Consider the following 23,142-nt stretch of genomic DNA (forward strand, 5'->3'; position numbering starts at 1 on the left):
GAAAGAGTTCAGCCATGGCACTACCTGGTTTATTAGATTGCTCGGTGGTGTGTGTTTCAGTAGTGTGTGTTTACAAGGAAACCAATAATTCACTGGCATAGCCGGACGTCAAGAAATTGTATTGATGTCCTGATCCCTACCAAGCCAGCTTCGATTCCTTTTGTCTGTTTTGTTATATAGGGAAATTATGGACTCACCAAAGTATCATACTCTTGTAGCAACACATGTTCATGTGGAAACACCAGAGCAAGTTCCATTTACAGTAAGAGGTAGTGTGATATGATTAAAAGCATGAAGCTTTAATTTAGTAGCCACGAATTTAAACTACCAGTCTGTGAGATTTAGGGTCTTTAGAGACCACATGCTTTGTGCCAGAGGACACACTCCACACATCTCACACACACGCACACATAGAAATGCCCACAGCTGAACTTGGATATGCTAGTAATCTGGGGAAAGCAGCATGATATCAAAATATCACTAATAAGGTGAGTCATGCATGTGCGCAGCAGTGACCACAGCTCTAAGGGATGTCTGACTGTGTGTGTGTGTGTGTGTCATATTAATTGATGTTATGGTTGCCTCTGTCACTGGTCGGCCAGATAAGTCTGGAGTCATTCCGTTTAGCTTCAGGCAAAAGTAACATCTATTTGTATGTGTGTGTGTGTGTGTGTGTGTGTGTGTGTTTGTGTGTGTGTTGGTCTTTTTTATTTTGAGGTCATCAAAACTACTTCTTTACAGAAATGTTTCTATGCTGTTGCTAACAAACTGGTTCAGATCATTCTTACTAGTAGAAGTCAATGTATCCAGAGAAACATACACACACATCTGCTCATCCTCACTCGTGCTGCTCAGTAAACTAGTCCAGATGTGACCTGCAGTTACACTTTGGCCAGATGACATTTTGTCACTTTTTAAAGTGCCGGGCAAAAGATTCTACAGAGGGAAGTTAATAATAACAATTTCAACAGTGTGCTACACAGAAATTGCAGTTCCGGACACTTATTATATAGGCATACAAAATACAGTGCATTAGCTGATCAGACACACAGTTAAAACCACTGACATGTGAAGTTAATAACATTGATTATCTTGTTAAAGTTGAAGTTGATGTGCCCTATCTTACTGGCTCAAAGCAGGCTGAAGCTCCAAATATGTCTTTGCAAGTTTCAGACTGAAACAGTTGTAATTTTCCTTCCCGTGGCTGCATTGATAGAAAATGTTCTCGATCTTAAAATAAGGTGTGGTCAGTTACATTACTGGTACATTGCTATTTTTATTCAGGCAGTGGAAAGTGAATTTGCTGTTGATGAGCAAAAATGCAGCCTGACGTCTATACCGCAGTTTTTCATTGTAATGTTAAGTAAGCATTATCAAGGCAGTAATATGAACCAATGCGGGTGCACTATGAACCTGGGAATGTAGAAGGAATGGCACCAAGATGCATTATGGGCAAAAGGTACTCAACAGAAGTAGTGTGATGCTCTTAGCAACTGAACTTTTGAACTGAATGATTCTTCAATATCTACCACCTACATATCACCAGATCATGTGGCCTGAGGTCCAGCACAACAGTGCTTCAAAAGCAGATTTGAAACATGAATGTTCTCACAAGTTTGATTTGTGTTGATGTGATATTTGGTAATAAGTTACTTGATAGTTATTAATAGTTATGATATGCTCTTCACAGTAATCCATTGCATGTAACTAGCTACTTTCTCTAACATGGCACCAACACACACACACATACACATACACACACACACAAACAAATCTCCCCAAACCTATCACATACAACTGATCTCAGCCACAATGTGTAAACAATCCAGGGGGTCTTTTGTCTTCATAGGGAACAGCTGCCATTTTGAAAGCACACTCGCTCACTCACTCACTCACTTTTTATACTGTTATTAACTTCATTATACACATTTTTCTTAAACAATGTTCATAAATGTTGCTAGGTGTGAATTTCGCCAAACTCGACACTTGCTATCTATCTATGTGGTAAATTTTGATTATAGTTATCAATTTAAGTATTGATCAGATTTCCAAATTTGTAGTAATTTTTTTTCATGATACTTGATCAATAAATTGGCTATCTTTTCCCTTCCTTTGAAGTGTGGTGCCCCGAGGTAATTTTAATGAGTCAAAGTTATTATTTAATATTGATATTTCGAATATTAATGTTCAATATTTTTCTGTTAACCACATTTATTGAATGCACAAAGGCCCACGCTTTAATGGTGATACGCTTAAGGCATCATATGCACAGCAGATGATATTATTTAGATTAGCATATATTTTTTTTCATATCCAAACCCACACTGTCACCCTTCACTTCATCACTAATGACAGATTCAGTTCTACTCTATTTGGACTTTCTGTTCACAATCTTTTCACCTAGCACTCTTGTAGTTCCTGTGTATTCCAAGCTTTCTTTCTCTATCTGTCTTACTCTGAAAAGGTCATAATGATATGAAGAGGTGCAGACAAGAGCACTATCCCTAGGCATTAGCATATGCTTAAAATCAGACTGTACTGTTTGCCTATATATCCCTGTGGGCTATTTCAATTTTAGTCCAAAGACGAACCAGGTATTCCACGCTATGAGGCAAATAAAAAAGGTCAGGAAAGATGTCAACATGATATTAGCAAATTCACTATTTATAGGGAAAGGCATTTATAAAAAGAAAAGGCTTCAGCACACTCCTTTGACCAACGCACATTCATTATTGTCCAAGTCTCCTTTGAAGGAATCTCAAGGTTGCAATGGAAGTAAGGAGCATTCAGTGATGGAGCTTATTGAGTTTATTCAGGGATAATTTGTTGAGCCAAATTGTAATTGTTGAAATTTCAAAAAGTAACTTAGCAGCTACACCATGTGACCAATAGTATGTGAACAGCCCCTTCCACATAAACAAGTCTGTTAGCCCTGGTTGGTCGATGTGAAAAATGCAGACAGTACTCCCATGACAAGCAGCAGCATTTGTTCTTCATTCAATGTAAGTGATTTCATGCAAAAAGCGGTTAATCTCTAATCAGTTCAGACTTGTCATGAACAGTCTTTGATTTTCTGGACTGATATCCATCACCAAAAAGTGCTGAAATGAAAAACCTGCGGCAATATCCGCCTGCTGTGTGGATAAGACCTCATATGCCATAGGGCTGTTTAGATTTGATGATCTCTTTATGTGACAAATTAATTCCTAAAATGAATATCTTGGGGTCATCCACAAAGTCTTGCTCTCACAAGTAAGCTGAGCTTCATAATATCATCTTCACTAAACTTCGGGGGCACCTCCTTTTATGTTTGTCTTTGAGAACCCTTTTTTGTTCTATCCCATTCTCTTTCTATCTCAGTTTTGGGGTCTGTCTTAATCAGGGGACAGCCCGCCACATTGCTTGATATGAGGTGACGGATGGAGATAACAGGGAGCTCACAGGAAGGTCATTGACACAGAGGACTCCATGGTCATCCTGTCTTTTGTAGCCATTAATGACTGATGATGTTAAAAAGCACCAGGAGAGGGTCTGACACATCATTGAAGGACAGAATCAACATTCGACAAACTTTTAAATGGTAAATGGTTTTGCATTTATGTAACGCTTTTCTAGTCTTGATGACCACTCAAAGTGCTTTACAGTACAGTTCATTGCCATCCACACACACATTCATACACTGCATCAATTAGCAGCACTTTCGTTTTCTATGAGGCAATCTGGGGTTCAGCATCTTGCCCAAGGACACTTCGGCATGCAGATGGGGAAGACTGGGATCGAACCGCCGACCTTCTGGTGACCTGTCCAGGGTGTATCCGGCCTCTTGCCCAATGTCAGGTGGGATTGGCTCCAGAAATCTCTGCAACCCTCAAAGGTTTAAGGGATAGTTCACAGAAAGATGAAAATTCACTCATTATCCAATCACCACTATGCAGATGAAGTGGTTGGTGAAGTGTTGTAGTCCACAAACCACTTTAGGAGTCTAAGGGGTAAACAGTGTTGCAGCCAAATCTATAGAACTAAAGTAACTGGTGACCACTCCTGTGGTGTTATCCAAGTGTCCGGTAGCCCCAACGTTGGGCATGTCTGAAGAAGGCTTCACTTTGGCTGAAACACTGTTTACCCCTGAGACTCCAAAAGTGTTTTGTGGACTCTTAACACTTCACCCAGCAACTCCATAGGCATAGTGGTGAGATCATGAGTTAGTGTACATGTTTCCGTGAACTATCCCCTTAAGCTGTATAGATAATGGATAGACTATATAATGAGACACACTTTCAGCAGGTTTGAAAAGGGCCTGTAATATTATAAAAGCAGAGGATCTCTTCATCATATTTCCGTGATCATCTCTACTGCAGGTATAAAATTACCAGCTTATTTATATGCACATTATCCAGTGGAAATGATGACAATCTTTAAATGTAGAGGCCATTTACGTTTCTGGTGCGACTGAACTGTCAGCTGTTAACTGAAATTATTTCCCTCCTCTGTTCTAAAGTTAAAATCAAATAACAAGAGCATTTAACAAAGTGATGGGCAATAGGGGAAAGTACTCTCTCCCTCAAACACTGAGTAAGGTTAATACCATTTACATAATTTACATAATCTCATATAATAGTGTAAAATAAGCAGTATGAATCACTTTTAGTCTCTGTAATGCTCTTTGTCTTTGTTTGCATCTGTGAAAGGGAAGGCATGTTAGCTATCTGAAGTAGTGTGGTAATGTATAAGAGTTTAGATATGTGATGAAGAGGAATTTGTGGAATATGAGTGGGGGTAATGGCAACTCTTCAGCTGGACTGCTGATACAACAGGGTTCTGTTTACATGGGAAAAGAGAAGCTGCTGATGGTCTGTACAATCTATGTTCTATTGAGGATGTTTATATTTTAAGTAATAAAGGATTTATCCATCATCAATCCAATATATGTTTTGTTAAACTGCTATTATCTCCTGGTGGTCAGCTGGTTGTACATCTTAATGCACTGGCAAAACAAAAGAGATTTAATTACAAAGTGCTTGCTCTGACATTGGGAAACAAATTCAAATTCTCCGTTTCAAGTGAGGGTCTGAAACATCTCTGTTTGGAGGGGTATAGTGCCTGACCCCTCTGCCCTACTCCTCTCTCCAATCTGGTATTGGGACAGCCTGCCCCTACACGTGAACTTGCTAAACGAAGGGGAAAGGCTAAGGCGTAGGACCAAGGGGTGAAATAGCTGGGTCTAACGCCGGGTTCACACCGGACGCGAACGACGACAAAGCGTGGCGTAAGCGCAGCGCCAAGCCTTAAAAAAACCACTGGCTCGCATAAGCGAGGCGTAAGCGCAGCCCCGTGAAGCGATCGTTTCGGCGTCGAGTCTATTTTTTCCGCTTGAAGCGAGAGTATCGCGACAGGAAACACACTGAAAAATTATTTTAAACGATATTGACGACATATTCTATATGATATAAATTATCAAATATGCATCCCATACTTTGTATTCACCTTCTGTTGTCCAGGAGTTTTAATTTTATCACTTTTACCAACTACATTTTTAAATGTCCTCCTCTGCCCATTCACTACAGCCATACAAGCAGTCATTAAGATAAAAAGAGAGAGAGGGGGGGGGGGGGGGGGGCTACATATTCTCCACATAGGTTTGAGTGGAGAATACGTAATTTACCCTTGACACCCGACATTTAACGGAGCAAACAGCGGAGAAGTTCTTCAACATGGATGACATTAAATTAATAATTGAAGTGTAGAAGTACAGTGAGTTGTATGATCCTCGGAACATGTTGTATAAAGACAACACCAAGGAGGACACATGTTGGGACGCTTTTGCAGTTAATTTTGGAGCAACAAGTAAGTATATGCTTGAAAAAAATTATGAAATGCTGTTTTCACTGCAGGCTGATAACAGCGTCGCTTCGGCGTCGCTACCGCACCCGGTTTGACAAGCCAAGCGCTGACGCGGTAGGGATCAGCGCTCACGCCTCGCTTCCGCGTCCGGTGTGAACCCGGCGTAAGAGTTAAGTGAGGGTCCATGTGTAGTAATCTTCTGCTATGGCCTTCATGTGAGTCTGTTTATGTTAACAGACTCACAAAAAACGTGTGTGTATGTATTTGTACAAACTTGATTAGAGAATAGCTTTACACAAAAGATTAAAAAAAAATGCTCTATGGTTGCAGTTAATCACGTTATCAGTAATTTACATGCAGTGATCCAATGGTCTCTGTGGGTTTGGTAATCTAGACGCGCCGTGATGTTGATGTCAAACAGTTGTGTGACATCTATAGGCAGCATTCAGCCACATTGTTGTCCTAGGTGTCACAGCTGAGCATTAGAACAGTATTACAGAAACTTAATGTAAAGACCCATTGAAACCTCCTACAACTGAGAAAGTCAAATTCTTGTTGGCAGAAAAAAGAAACAAAAACATTTTAGTATCAGCAGAGACTGACAAATTGAAGAAGGTCTGTTAAACAATGGTAAATTAAAGAATGAGGCAGACAAAGGCTGCTCTCTAGTTAAATTCATGCAAATGACCTCTTCCCACATCTTTGATGACGCTTTTGTCCAAAGCAACTTACAATTAGTACACTCAGAATTTTTATGAGGGGCCATTAATGGGTTCTGTATCTTGGCATGCAGATGGGGAAGAGTGGGGATTGAACCGGTAAACTTCTTGTTGGAGAACGACCACTCTACCCCCTAGGCCACACCGCCCGAGTTGTAGCTTCCCATGTCATCATGTTCTTCTAATTTCATCAATTAATCCTCTCTTACCTCCCCAAAGAAGAGTAGACCAGCCAAATGAGCTCTTGTTGATGATCTTTAACAGTGTTTGTCTCAACATGCGTCAGATCAGGGTCAAAGGTAAAATGCACCAAACTGCCTCAGCTCTAAAGACTCGGGTTAAACTCCTTAGATCAGCCAAATAGAAGTGCGAATCCAGACTGGGATTTAGTTAGTGCTCAGCTGCAGGAGGGTCAAACAAAACATCCCCATGAGACAAAGCACTGAAGGAACTCCTCATGTTCTCCAGTAATTATTGAAGTAGAAACCTGCCTTGGTTCAACGTTAACTGAGCCATGCAGGGATTTATCAAGATCACAAAGTCATAGAAAGGCCAAAAGTACAAGAATACAGGTTCAGAAATGCACTCAAAGAATAAAATAATTATTATTTTGCTGTAACTGTTCAAAGCAAATTTAGGCTCATTTCACATTTATAGTTTGAAGACTATTTAAGTTGAACCACTCTTACTCCAATTGCAATGAAAAACTATTTACTAAAACATGAGTTAAAGCAAAATGACATTTGACAACATGATAAACTGTCCAGGGGGAAATGTGCACTAGGTATTAATGGATTATTCTGCATTTAAATAAGGCCAGGGATTGAAAAGGAGTTGGGTTCGGGCTTCAACGTTATCAGTATTGTTGTCCAATTCTTTATTCTTACATATTGGTACTCCCCTTCAAGGCCATACGCACTGCACCTCTTCTCCCGTTCTCATCTGTTTTCGTCCTGATACATTTTTTACACCATGTTACATATTTTGTGCTTGATTTGCACTGATAGATCCTCTTTCTGTTACTGTCCATTTGGATTGAAATCTGTCTTGATGTTGGAAATAATGATAATTCCCCTCAAATGTAATAAAACAAAAGTAATGGCCCTGTTTTGTGTAAAGATGTAAGGAGTTAAAAGTACATATTATTTGTCACTAAAAAAGATACTCAAGTAACGCACAGATAACTGATAAATCGACTAGATAACTGTACTGTAACAAAGTATTTGTTTTTAGTTCGCAAACGTTCATCAACGATGGGCATCGTGAAAACATCACATATATATGCCTCTGTCATCAAATCCACTGATTTCAAATCAAACCAAAGCTTTATGTCATGAATGCTGTGGGACTTTTTTTCTGATAAAAAAATATGCAGTAGATTATATTTGATTGATTTTATTTTTGCTGCTGGATGAGGAAACTGTTGAGCATATTTGAGAGGAAACAGCCTCTGGTGGTGCATTCAGGTCAGTTTGTCGGACAATGGAGGAAACGATTGATGGCAGAATGGGACTCTGCTCCCACAGAGAATACCAACGTTTCACTATGTTTTGATAAATGAGTTGATTTATTATTTAGTTTTAGTTTTATAAATCTTTTTTTATACACGTGTCGTTACATGTTTCAGGAGCACCGGTTTAGATTTGAAGATAAAATGGTGTAACCCTGAGTAAGTGAGAAAAACTGTGCATGTGCTTGTTATTATGGCAGTGATTGGATTGATGTGATGACTCAATATCTCCTGATGTGCCATAGATCTCACCTCAGTAAAGAGGCTGCTCACACCAAGCCAGAGCTTTCAGACACTCTGCTGAACGGAAGCATGAGTCAGGTCACTTCAGCATCTGTTACATTTCATGCTCACTCCCCTTTTCCTTTTTTCTCTCTGACATTTTTCTTTCACACTTTGAGCATCTTTTCATTTAAGTAATCATGTATGAGATACTGTGTGTGTCCAATAAATGTGTAGAGACCATCTCTTGCACCAGCCAACTCATGAATTCAACCAGTAATTCAGACGCTTGTAGCAATGAAATGATGAAAAGGGGAAGAAGAAAAACACTTTTATTCTTAATCTAAATTTAACACTGCTAATTAACGTCCCCAGTAGAGTCACCCCCATTTATAAGCCTCTGTTTGATTCATACTTGTGTGACATTCACAACAGGAGCTGGTATTTTGCCTGGCTGCGTCAAGAGAGCGTTCAGTAATCTACTGTGTCGGGAAGATAAAAATACCCAAATCACCACAACATCTGATTAGACAGTGCAGTAATGAATCAAGGCATGTTCATCAGTGATCTGATCGCTATTAACTGGGGTGAGTTCCAATTGATGCAAAATGATCACAACACGTTGGATTCCTTCTGTTCTGAATTCACCGGTGTAGTCGACAAACGAGCTGCCCAATGGATAGTCTCCAGCATTACCACAGATCTTTGCTACACCTATATCGCTTGGTAGATCAATTTGGGAGTTTTTGTATCTGCATTGCATTCTATTGTTTTGTGGAATGAACTGTGCATAAAGTTACAACTGTATATTCAATAGTATTTTAATATTTGTAACGAGCTGAGTTGAACAGCAGACATCTTTGCTGCATAAAAGGGTTAAAACAGTTTATTTTAATGTAGCCTTATCCATAAAGTGATTACATTGCTGCACTGTGTAATTGTATTGTGGTTAACCTTGACACACACACACATACACTACCTTCCCCCACTACTACATCCCTATATCTACTCCATTGTCTGTTCTACCCTTCCACTCCAGGCGAAGCAATTAGGCCCAGTGGAGAGGGGATGCTGCATGTACAGAGGCGTACAGCGACAGCCTCTTCCTTTCTGAGCTCTGGCTGAGGAAGCAGTGAGGCAAACAGCCATTGGCATCAGGGGAAAAAAGGCCTAATTTAACCTGGTTTACCAGAGCTCAGCTCTTAACTCACCAGCTAATCCAAATCATATTATTTCTATCCATTACTGCATCATTAGTGAATTATTAAAGTTAGATTTACAAGATTATAAACGATATAAAGCAGTCACACTCCCCCTGTGCTTGTTGTTTTGGTTGCTGGTCTGCACTGGGGCGTTCGATAACCAGAATATATATTGAAAAAATATCTAATTAATTAAACTAATATGATAATGTTCTGCAAATAAATAAACAAATGAATTCAGTTCCATTCAATCCTAATGCAGCAACTGCTTTATTTGTTGTCATAGTATGAGTTATGGGTTGAAATCATTGTTTCTACCTGATGTGTAATGGGTTTAGAAAAATGAATCTTTCTGGGAGAAGAGGATGGTCTGTCATTAAAGCTCTCTCTCGCTCTCTCTCGCTTTCTTTCTCTCTCTGACATACATACTATGCGCACAGAGTGCTGTGTGTGTGTGTGTGCAGCCATTTTGTGGTCACAGGTGTTGGTTTTATGCTGGAGACATTAAACATTTGTTTATAAAATTAAATAAATTTTGTATCTAATTCTGCTGCTACCACAAGTCAATGGGGAAGCGAGGCAAATATTATCTTGACACTTGGCTGACTGAGATCGCTCTGACACACTATCACAAAGATCTTCTATATCTAAAACTTTAGTACTCTTGAGTATTATAGAGTATCTTTTAGCTAAAAGTTAGTAAAAAAACACAATTAAACTAAGTTTACATGAAATGGACGAATACGTATTTCTATCATGATAACAGGGCTGGACAGGGACAACAAATCTGTCCTTTGGCCCAAACCTGCCCCATCCATTTGGAATGAAAAGCTGCATTCAAGTGTAACAATGCATTCTGTGTCATAAAAATGCATCTGACATTTAGAACAAACCAAACGTCTTGACAATTGGTGGAAAATACACTGAGTTATGGACATTTTAATTGTAGACAGACCTTATGTGCATTAGAAGATGCAGCGTGTACCAAGGAGTCTGGGTTAATGTAAATGTGGTTTATTCTGTTGTGTGATAGAATTAAAGCAACATGTCTGACACATCCTCTTTTTTTTTGTGAAAGGCTGCAGAGCTGCGAATTACAAGAAGTCAGAGCAACCGGGGCTCTGTGTGCGGGGGGGGGGGGTGACGACTTGTGCCTCTATTCAGATGTGTTATACTCGTTTGCAAAATAAACACACTTATATCGATTAAGTGTGTGTGCACAGTTGCCTGCACTGTGGATATTCCTGATTTGTCTTGTTATGTATATGTCATTAATGCACTTCTTTTTATTGTGCTTTTGGATGTTGTAACCCTTGATGGTTACCACCCTGGGATCTCTCGGCTCAGAGCACATGGACACAGAGCTTTGCTCACAGATCTTTATTGTAATGCACACACACAGTATAAAGATGCCGCACCACTGTGTGCCTTTACTGCTGGGCTTCACTGGCGTCTGGTTCTTTTCACTAACCAGTCTTTCCTGTGATCTCCGGCAATCTACATTTCTTGTCTCTGTGATTTTTTGGTGCATCTCCATCAGTCCCTCCTCCACCTTGGTCCAGTCGCTGATGCATTAACAGAAGATTTAGATGGTTAGATACAGTTATGTTCTTAAGCTCACCTGACACTGCCCTGCTGAGGCCGCCCTGCCTCTCTCTCCAACAGCTGAGTGATCAAACCACACCCACCTCCAAAAAAACAGTATTTTGAATTGTGGCTCGGCTGGCGCTGTCCAGTGTTGAAAGATTTCTTTTTTTTTTCATTTCCTTGTGGTCACTAATAGCTTGTTGAATATCCTTTGGCAAAATAAATAAATTTAAAGGCACATTGGCCCACCTTGAGAGCCAGATGGCTACTCCGGCCCTGCCAAATAATATTGTTTTTGGCAATGACAATCTGATTTTATCCCTAAACTTTTTGGATGGATTTCAAGACTGTTGTTCTCAAAAAACATCATGATTCAGCAGTCAGTAGTTATATATTGAACCAGGAAACTATTGTGTAATTGGAATCTGAATACAAAAAAAAATCTCATTGAATTTGTTCTCATCCTTTCTAAACATCCTTGATTAATGGCTCTTGATGAAATCACACCTCTTACCCATACCCCCATATTCTTCTCTAATGGCCCTAACCAGGAGTGATTGAGACCAAACAATCATCACTTTTCTCACCTTTCATCCACAGAGCGGCTCATGTGTTCGAGAGTGACCCAAACCTAACTCCTTGTCTTGAACTTCCATGCGTCTACTGCACTCAGCTGGTCAGCAGGAGGGTGTGGAGAGTGCTTGAAGAGAGGGGTTTGGCTGGGGTGGTGGGATGGTGGCTGGAAGAGGAGTGAATGATGGTCTTCCAGGAGCAAATCAATAACCCAAGGCCTAAAACCCAGATTGGCTCCCGTTCCACGGGGAATTAACCATAAGCGCGTGCACACACATACACACACATTCTTATGAATCACATTTTGCATCTACCAGCTTCAAACTCTGCTCCTATAGCGCAGCCCTTGACCCATACTGTCAACCCTACACCTCTACTCAGCACTGCATCGGTCCCATTCATCAAAACTGAACCGAGCTCTGGAGCTGTAATGGTTCAATCACACATCAGTCCCTCCCTGCCCCCACTCAGTCTGCATTTGGCAGCACTCAAAACCTTCCATCACTGAGCTTTTAGAGATATATAAAAGCTTGGTCTCTGTGTTTATTTCTTTTTTTTTTTATTCTCTCTTTTTTTTCAGTCACTCAGAGGCCAGAGCTGTTTTGCTGGGCACAGAGCTGCATCTTGAACCCTCTCTCCTCTTAATTGGCTCCGTTTGAATGATACCGCTTCAAGGCAAACTTCTAAATTACTTGAAAGGTGTTGCAGCTAAATGTGCATTCACACTGTGATATTCAGACTCGCCTCATATCTTCCGTCACGGACAACTGAAGCTCTCAAAGACTGACTGTGGAGGTAAATTTAGTTGCCTGGTGACAGAAGGATAACTATATCTTGGGTTCATAGTCTACTTCTCTACGGTCAGGCATTATGAGTCGTGCCCGCCAGTATTTGGAACGTTGGCTTGAACGATACCTTGACAGTGCTGTAACTTGTGAGCCTGTCTCTTGTTCACAATTGACCTGCCGAATGTTTGACAAACTTTTTTAAATGTCCTCGTCCTTTATATTATCTGTAACGATTATCCTGTGAGGGTTGCTGGGGGGCTGGAGCTAATCCTAGCTGACATTGGGCAAGAGATGTTGCTGCCTGGAAGAATCACATCACAGGGTTGTCTGAGAATACAAACAACGTTGATGCATCATGTTGGAGTATCTATTTCCTACTTGTCAGGTTGAAGCAAATCTAGAGTTTCTGGTGATATTTATTTGTTATAATAATAAAAGAACTCGAAATTGATTACCATTGCAACATGTAAAGCTTTCAGGGGAAAAGATGTTAGATGCATAGTCGTATTTAAACTAATCAACAGCAGCAGCATCCCCACAGATAGAGGTGCGGTGAATGCAGTGTCAAATAGTAAGACAATAACACTGTTAAAGTCCTTTTTCCTTCGTTTTTGATTCATGTTTGTTCCCAGTCTGTCTCCGCTGGGTGACGCACTCCCATCTCCTCTCATGCTGCTTCACCTATGGTCGATTTGGTCAACTCCTCAAGCTTCTAGAGTAGGAACACTCAGTCATTTAGACTCTGCTGGATCGTTCAGTCACTATTCCAGTGCAGACGTCTAATCTGCCTCTTTCAATCTGTTTCCTGTAACCACCTGCCTTTCGCTAATTTTGATCTCCCCATGACTAAGGTAAACCATACTAGTTCCACTGCTGCCCACCATGCTCAGACCATTTTGTGCCAATTTGTGAATCAGCCTCCTCTCTAAACTCAACCATTCACTCGTCAACTCCGCCCCTCAGCTACCTGCTTTGCTCCACCACCCTCCAGCCACTCTACTCAAACCCTCTGAGCAAAAACCCTGAGTTACAAAAAAATCTTTAATCAGCTTAACTTTTAAATGTTTTAACAGACAAACAATATACTCAAAAGAAAAAAATATGATTCGTGAAGAGCAAATACAAGATTCATATGAGATTGAAAAATCAACATGATTATAAAGTAAAGGCAACAGTTATTTTTTCCAAGGTTGGGCTGATAAATTCAACATCATGTCCTCAGTTGTTTTTACAGCTACATCTAGACTACTACATTCTGTTTTGAAAACAGCGTTTTTCAGTTGCATACAATCATCCACACATTTCATCCATTTGTGATATTTGGCATTAACAGCCTCCACTCTTTCAGTCTCAGACATCCCACTAACTTATGAGATTTTGACTGAAGGGGTTGATTCCATTCTAGTGTCCAGAGCATCGGTTCAGCACTGATGCTGAATAATAAGACCTTTACTCGAACCAGCTCATCCCGAAGGTTTTTGATGGGGTATAGGTGGGGATTTATTGCAGGTCCGGCAATTTCTCCTCACCAAACTGAGTGACACCAACCTAAGAAAGGATATGGAGCTGTTTCTCAATTTTTTTTGCACAGAAGCCCTGTTACATTGTGTGACGCCCCGGCTTTGACACTAGGCTCTGTGATTTCTATGTGTGCGTGACTCCTGTTTCTCCGTTCAACATGCAGGAGGAGCTGGAGATTGCAGGCGGTGGTTAATGAGGGGCGGGGCTCCAGGTGATGGCCACCAGGTGATGGCCATCACTATTTAAACGGTGTCCCGGGACCTCAAAGCCCTCTTGTCCTGCTCTGCCCACCTGACGCGGGAAGGCTGTCCGCCCCTGTGTTCTGTATCTATTTTGTTAATAAATGTGAAGAATTGTTAAAACGTTACCCGACGGTGTCTGTCTTCCCTATGTCATGACTATTGTGAGCGAGGTAGTCGTGACAATTGAAACAGGGAAGGAACAAAAACAAGCTGTTGGGTTGTCTGAAGCATCAACCTTTGCTGTGCCATCAAACATACCTTTGATCATTAAGTAGTTATGTTTGAAAATTTGTTTTAAGAGAAAATATAGAACATGTAAATGGACCTGGAGCAGTTCATGTTTCCCACACGGAAAATACAAAATCAATCAGTACTCTCTCCCTCAGTGAGGCTGAGGAGAAACAGTATAGAAAGGGAGATACCCCATATTTCCTATTCTTTCACTATGACTCTCTGCCCTTTTTCTTTCTTCATCTGTCTCAAGCCTCCCTCTGTTTCATGTCCTCCACATTCCTATTCATTGAATGTGTAACAGTACACAAGACATTTTTCATAGCACTGGCATCAAGTCCATCAGCCTCCTTTGCGTGTGTGTGTGTGTGTTGGTATACCAAATGGGGTGGTGGGGGGGTCTTCTGTTGTTCAAAGGCAAGAGGCTTGACATATTTTGATGAGTAGGTAGAGACAAAAGCTTTTATTCTGCACATATTCTGAAATCTGTCCCTTAATCCCAGTGAAACTAAATACGTTGAGAAAAAAATTACTACACATGCTTCATCTAAAGATATTTTAGTCTGACATTGCTATGATGCCTTACACAAAAAGTAACTTCCTAAATTGGGAAACATCATTAGGGAACATAGGTGCTAACAACGTTCTATTCTCAGTGTGTACTTAAAGAATAAAAGGAAAACAGCCACACATTACATTACAGCTCACTTACCTTATGTGAAGGATAAATATATATATATATATATATATGATAAGAAAAGAAAATAATCCACACACAGCAGGACAGAAATAAACTCAGCATTTATGGCAGGGTGGAGAGTTAACTGAGGCCAAAGGCCTTGGTGAACACGTGTTTCTAGAGGTTTTGAAGATCTTCACAGATGCAGCATCGTGGATATCAGCGGTTAGGGAGTTCCCGGGGTAGAGGGAGCAACACAGAAGTCTCTGTCTACAAAGGTTCACCATTATAATAAAAGTAAGTGACAATTTCAATCATAACATCAGCTTGTTCACAACAAGGTTCAGGAGTGTATTATGATATATATATTTTTTTTGTTTCTAGTTCATGCCCTTTGGTTAAACAGTAAGCTAAGGTTTTTTAGGTCTGTGTGGATATATTTATTTGTATGTTTGGGCATCATCCTTTAGCCCTTTTCATGGTCCCCTCCCCCCTAAGAGCTAAAGGTTTTAACATTTGTTTTGAAGATGAATTTTCAACCATGATTCCTCTGGATACTGGGCTGTTTCTTTATTAATAATTATAAAACATGTATTTATAATACATACTTTTTTTTTGAAGGACGCCACCTCATTATTTTTTCAATTAAACCCCTCTGTATTAGTGTAATGAGCATAACAGCCTCTAGGAGTCTAGAGGGTTTAGAGTAAACTTTAATTCATTCAGATATAAAAATGTTTTTCCTTCTACAGCTGCAGTGAATAAATCGGGAGCTTGAGGTTAACTACGACACAGACAGGAGCTGGTCCATGAAAGAATTTTAATGTGACAGATCAATAATGAAAGTCCCTTTGGCATTTTGATTCATCAGTATGTGGAGATGTTGTGCTGTGGTAAACATTTTTTAAAGCACAATTTGGAGATCACCATCATCCATTGAAAAGTTTTCCCTTTGTGTTGCTCTCATTTCCCCTTAGAGAGGTGAGGCAAAGAGCCAATATGTTGACTGTATACAGTATGACAGGTTAACAAAGAAGGGAAATTAATAAATAAAGTCCTTGTTGAAAAACCTAATTCACATGCTGTCTGGTGCAGCGGGGGAGGTTATTTGTGTGTGAAGTTTGCGGTGGGCGGAAGTAGGAAGAGGAGCATCTCCGCTGCTGCTGCCACCTCACTTTGTATCCCTTCATGATGCCTTCACTTGTGGTTTGCATTGGATTGCTGCCAGTGCGTCGGGGGCCACCGCAGCCAGCTCAGACAGCCATGTGTCAGTTTTATTACTCATTCTGTTGTCTCGCTCAGGAGGGGAGAGCTGCTTTGTAGTTGCCTCTCACTCCGGTTCTCCTCTCTCTGAAGTTCGTCTCTAGTATCCACCACCTCTCTGTCATGTTCACGCTCAGCCTCTCTCCCTGCACCTCCATCTTTGGCGTTAGCAGTTTTATCCAAGTAACTCATCTGCTGTCTGTCTCTGTATCAGCCCACCTATGTCTCTTGTTTTGAACAAGGACTATCAGTGACAGGTACTCTGGCTTGAATCCAGCAGCAATGCTTGCAGAGCTGGGTCCTAGCTGCCACATGCTCCTTGCGGATTTGCCATGTTTACGTTGTGCTTTAGCTCTCATCACAGTGTGTAAACATCCTTTGAATCTCCCACTGGATTACAGTGATACCACCGCCACATGCAGAGAAGAAAACTGCTGCTTTATTTGCCTCCAGAGCACCCCCCACCCCAAACTCACCCTCCACCAACCTGGGGCAAACCAAAATGTATGCTCAACGATTAAACATGGCAAATATGCTGATTTTCTTTGTCAGTTAGAGCATTAAATTGCTAAAACAAAAAGACAGGGGACAGAGGTCCCCAGTGGCCCTCTTGGGCTCCAAGAAGCACACCATGGCTCTTTAAAGGGGTTCGGGGAGATGAGAGTTGTGGGAGGGGAAGAGAAAACAATCCATGAAATTATCCTGGTAAACTGAATATGATTTAACCACTGTTTGGCTGCCTCAGGGGCTGAGGCAGCCCCAGCAATGTAAATAGCAACTTACATAAAGTTCCAGTTCAATATTTAATCTATCTTAACCAACAGCCTGCTCAAACACACTGGGGCAGTGGGCTGCCCCGTTTTCCTACTGAGACTCTAATTGTATATGTGTGAGTGTGTGATGTGGTTATTCCAGTACAATGCGGACCTAAATGACCTTTTAAGAAAAGAAGGCTGAGGAAATTCCACCAAAGTGAGGACCCCTTGGGTTACCGAGCTACTTTAGGATCAAGTTCCAGTTTCCTGTTTCCTGTTTTAAAAGAGTTCGGGATTAAATAAGATTCTTTGTTGAAATCAGTGGATTAAATGGATTATATAACAGTAAACGTAAAATACTAATACTAACTCTAATTCCCTAATTTATCTGGCTTTGTTCTTACATCAACAAAAACAATTTAGTTTAATAATTAGCACTTCCAGAACTCTGATGTCATTGAAAGATAACATGGAATTAGCGCTTATTAATTTACTTTATTCTAAACCTGTCGCCATTTTTGTGGCAACTTTTAATGGATGCGGTTACTTAAGTATCTTCAGCAAGTGGCTGTCAGGATTTCACCCTGGCTCCAAAATGTATATTTTGTTTCTGATTTATGGACTCCTTAGTTTGTGTTCTTTGCGGTTTATTCTGAGTTGTGTTTCCTGTTTTATTTTTGAAATTTATACTCCTCTCTGTGTCCAGCTATATTTCCTGCCATTGACCTCATGTGTTTCACCTATGATCTATTATCCCTGCCTCTCTTGTGTATATACATCTATGCGATTCCTTTTGTCATTTCGTCATGTTTACCTGATGCATCTTTTCATCTTAACATCCAATCCCCTTGTTCCTCTGGTATTTATTTTGTCTTTTTCTATTTCCAAGTGTTTCTCTGGATGTGAATTTTTTTTTAATTTAATTTTTAACCCTGATTTCGCCTTAATGATCTTTTCTAAAAAGCATTTTTTTTTTGTATCTTTACCTTAACCTGGCTCGTACACTTGGATCCTCTTGCTCGCCTCCATTCTGAGAGTGGAGGGGTGATCTACTGAAATGTCGGACAAATTCCAGTGTGAGATCACTGGGAACCGTAAGACAATTTTAAACAGCATGATCCAGTTAGGAATGTTGTGCCTTACAAAGATAACATATTTCTTATATACCATTTTTGGAAGTCAAGTTCTTCAAACCGATGTTATTAGTCCCTGATCACACACATCAGGCTAGTATCTGACATAATACAACATAAATCATGTATTGACACAGAGACCTACTAATACTACACCAAGGGAATCTGTATTTGTAAATCCGTATTAACACATATAGTAAAATGATGACTGATGTCTCAAATAACGTTTACTTCTACAAGCCGACAATGTGGTGGATAAAATGATGACAACTTGTTTAACAAGCTAAGGCAGCATTGTTGGATCTCTGCAGCTACCCAGATGTGCTCGATGATTCTAGTTATTTATTTGCTGACGTTAACGTAGACTCAGCTGGACTGTTTTTAAGGTGGAGAAGAACTTCAGGGGTTTACGTTGTGAGTGATGCAGAACATGACCTGTTTTAGATGCTAATAAAGGAGCAGTGAGCCAACAGCAGTCCAACATAAGTGGCAGCCATCACCTGAGTCAGCAGGGACTGACTACACAACTAATGATGGATAGCGAGAGGGAGAGTGAGACGCAGGTGGACCTTTGTTTGCTTGTCAGTGAACAAAGTGCCTCACTGAACACTAAATACTTAAGAACACTGGTGCATACGTGTATTATCTGGTAGTTAGGACATACTTATACAAAGCCTCACATACACAGGGTAAGAATGGTAGGACACATACAGAGGTTAAGAATGGTAGGACACAAACACAGGGTAACAGAGGTAGGACACACACACAGGGTAACAGAGGTAGGACACATACACAGGGTAACAGAGGTAGGACACACACACAGGGTAACAGAGGTAGGACACATACACAGGGTAACAGAGGACACAAACACAGGGCAACAGAGATAGGACACAAACACAAGGTAACAGAGGTAGGACACAAACTGGCAGTCTCATTGCAGTTTTCATAATACATAGATTGGAGATGAAAATGGGAAGGGCTTATCCTCTGCGGGGCGTTAATGTTCTTAGCATCTTACTCTCTTATTACGTCAACCAAGGTTTAAATATTTTGGCTGAAATTTGGCAATTTGACTTCATGGCGGTGCTAAATTAGTTTTCAAATGGTGATGAGGAGTAGATGAGATTTACAAGGCATAGATATACTGTGACATGAATGTTACCTTTGCAGCCGCAGAGCCATATTTGTCTGTTATTTGCATTGCAAGATTATTTGAGCACAGGTGATGTGTTTTTATCAGCTTTGGTAAGGGAGGAAATAAGGAATGGAATGACAGAAAATCTGAGAGAAGATGATTTCGATAAAAGAGGAAGAGCCGATGTAGGTGAAGCTCTCTGTGCTCAGGAGAGGATCAGCATTACATCCCTGTGCTGTGTACACAGCACCGTAGGTAGATCAGGGAAATCAAGATTCTCACTTTTTGGACCCTGCCAATGGCCATGTACACAATCAGTCTTTGGCTGCACACTACATCCATCCCAAGCAGTGGAGGAGGGTCAATGGAATGTAAACACATGCACATGTATACAAAAATCTTCCTCAGCACACTAGGTACATAGGTGAACTCTGAGATACACACACAAGAAATAAAGCAGATGGTTGATGTGAACGAGAATGACAGATGCTACGTCAAATCTAAACAGGAGTGTGTGAGTGTGTGAGTGGCAGGTTCAGGACTACACGCACACAGAGGAGTGATGAAAAGCATTCAAAGATCCTGTTCAGACCTGGTATTTACATCTGTCCGGAAAGATCCAATCACAAGTGGTTAGTGATAAGTACTTGTATGAATACTGTCATTCAAATGCATCCTGGATGTGTCTCCTGTTACTACTCTTCACAGAATCTCACTTCCTTGCTCTATGCAAATAAACAGGTACATCATTAGTGTTTTTCTTGACTAAATGATGTTGTATTTACCCAGTGTTTACAGATGTTTTGATGAAAGTGTTTGTGTGTGTGTGTCGATGTTTGTGACTTTGTGTTGGAGCGAGAGAGAGCTAAAAAGGAAGAGGGTGACGTAGTCAGGAGAGGCTGAATGAATGAATGAATGTATGCAGCCATTTTAGGGTTAGTTTACCAATTTAAGAAAAGTATAAATCATTATGTGGTGGTCAATGTGGACATTGTGGTGGTTACCTCAAACAAATCAACGTATGGATACAGAGAAGCGTCAAATTAGGCGTTTGAGTCAACAGATGGTCACCACATGCATCCGAGAACACCTGCAAATGAGGTCTGAGTGATCAGATCCAAGGAATGCATTCAGGACCCATTTGGATGTGTTCAGACCTTAATTTAGCTTAACTGTGCCTTCACAGCTCTATCTTACAGAGCTAAAGACAAAAACTGTTGAGCTGAACGAAATAATATTTTACTTCACATTGTTCATTTTTTCTCATAAGATGAAAGTGGCAAATATATGGTGTTGCTTTTAACTTCAGCAGGGTTGGGTTTCTATATCCACAGTCAGTTAGAACATGGAAGTGGTTAAAAAAAAGAGATATGATATCAAACTTTAGAATGCTTGAAAAAATGGTGAAAGTCAGAGAAGCATCAGGCAAAAACAATTGAACTACCAGTTCAATCAGGAGAGACTTGATTTCTAATTTACCAATATTTATTTTTACAAACGCACATAAGAATGTGTATGTTTTACAGTCTTTGGCATTTTAGACCCCTGTGAGATGTCATCAGGATTAGAAGGGGGTTGAGCAGAGCAACGAACAGGAATACCCCCCGGGGGCTAGACACTGGTGGTGGTTTATCGGTCAAACGTATGTTTGCAAGGCACTTCTTATGCTCGTTTGTCCTATTGGACTCGCTGAGTGTGAAATCCTCTGTCCTCAACCCTCACACAGGTAAGGAAGAACTAAAAAAAAATCTTGACAGGGAAAAATGTAGAAACCTCAGAAGTGCAATGGATGCCACAAGTAATATGTATATTGTCAGGCCGTCTTGTAGATTTTGAGTCTGCGATCAGCTGCCACCATGATCGGGTGCCGCTATAATCCTCGAGCCGTTGACATGATCCATGATCAGTTGAGGTCGGGATCCGGATGAGGTGATGAATATCCTCAGACTGGAGGAGAATGGGGTGGAGGAGAGGTTGCACGAGTTGCTGAATGATGGCTTACTTAGGAAAAAAAGGAGAAGGGATTTTTTAAGTTTGACAGATGCTGAATGACTGGCTGACAGAGACCGCGCCCGACCTGATTGGATATTTAGGTACACGCACAATTAGCTGAAAAAAAAAAGCTTTGAATGTACTTGATGCAACAGATTGTTGGATTCCTTGTTGACACACCAGTTACCCGCTCATGGAAATGGCTCCAGACTAACACTTGTGTAGCACTGCCTGCTGCTTCCTGTTAACCTGTTTCCTGGCTGGGTTCGCTGCTCAGAGTGACCCTTCCTGCTGCAGTTGCTATTCTCCAGAAAGCATGGTCTGTGGCTCTGGCAAGCCACCTTTTTTAACCTTGGGTCAAGCACAGCAGCATCTCCATGGGTATGGTTATATTCCATTCTGTGGAATCTACCTGCCATGTAAACGCATAGAGAGTTCACCAGATCGGATGCTTGTTATGATTTCACACTTCCCCGGTAGTTGGCTGTGACTCTGCAGTTTTTAACATCTACAAAAGCTCAAACTAACAAACTCTTAACAATGGAATAACGTACAGTTCTGCACTGATCTCCACAGTGCCTTCTTTAAAGGGCTCTAGGATAGTGCACACCTCCATTTGTATGCTCTATTCTTCTAGGGACAATGGGGACTGATGCATTTGTGATGGCCAGGGTGGAGATAATGGCATCCTTAGATTGCAGAAAACTCTTCAACATGCATAGAGTTCCATCATTTGATGTAGCCCTATTTGGGACGTAACTCTGCCCTCTTCATTTGGATCTGAATGGCTTTCAGTTTTTCTGAGCCTGGTGTACTCCTTTGAAAGTATTCTACTGCTGCTTTCATTTAATCCAGAAAGGATTTTAGGCCTTTGAAGGCCTGGTCTGGCATCAGATTGATGGTATGCACCAGGCATAGAAGGTGGGTCCATTTTGTTATTTTGCATAGCCTTAGTAAAGTTAGCAGCATTGTCAGTTATGCAGCTAACCGCTTTATCTTCTACTTTCCAATCTTTAACCACATTGAGAGCCAGGTTTACTGCATTTTGTTGGTCAGAAAATTCAACACAGTAGTAGTAATTGTATCCCTTAATGTCCAAAAATGTGTGTTTTTTTAATTTTAGACAGTCTTTCCTTCAGTGCTGATGTCTCTGGTACATATTTAAAAATGGTCTTGACAGTATCAAAGACCATTTCAAATGTGTATTCCTAGATCAAAGTGTTGAGAGCATTGCTGTATTGACGGAATCTTGTCTTCCACAATTGAGAAGAATAGTAGGGTCAGCAGGAAGTCTGGTGCTGCCGTTATCTTGGTCATCATTAACATCGGAACTGTGTTGTCTTACCTCAACATCTTGCATTGTTGGATGCTGCGTTTTCAAGTGACAGTGAAGATTTTTTGTTAATTATATTTTGAACTACATTTTTATTTTGCAAATATTACATTCTGCTTCATCATTTATTATATGGGTGAAGTGTATACAAATGCTGCTGCGTTTTCGAGTTTGGCTCATCCCCCCCCCCCCCCCCCCCCCCCCTCCAAAAAAGGGCTGTGGCGTAATCTCATGAAAAAATATTGTGTTAGATGCTTGGTATTTCTTTTTTTTTATAGATAATCTTGACACAAACTGTGCAGTTCAGATTTGTAATCAAAAATATAATACAAAAGTTTACATTCAGATGAGATATCAGGAGGCATATGCTAAAAGAGGCAAACATGACACCAAGTACAGGTACAAAGGTAAAACAG

This window comes from Platichthys flesus, chromosome 8 (assembly GCF_949316205.1).
Source record: "Platichthys flesus chromosome 8, fPlaFle2.1, whole genome shotgun sequence".
Lineage (NCBI taxonomy): Eukaryota > Metazoa > Chordata > Actinopteri > Pleuronectiformes > Pleuronectidae > Platichthys > Platichthys flesus.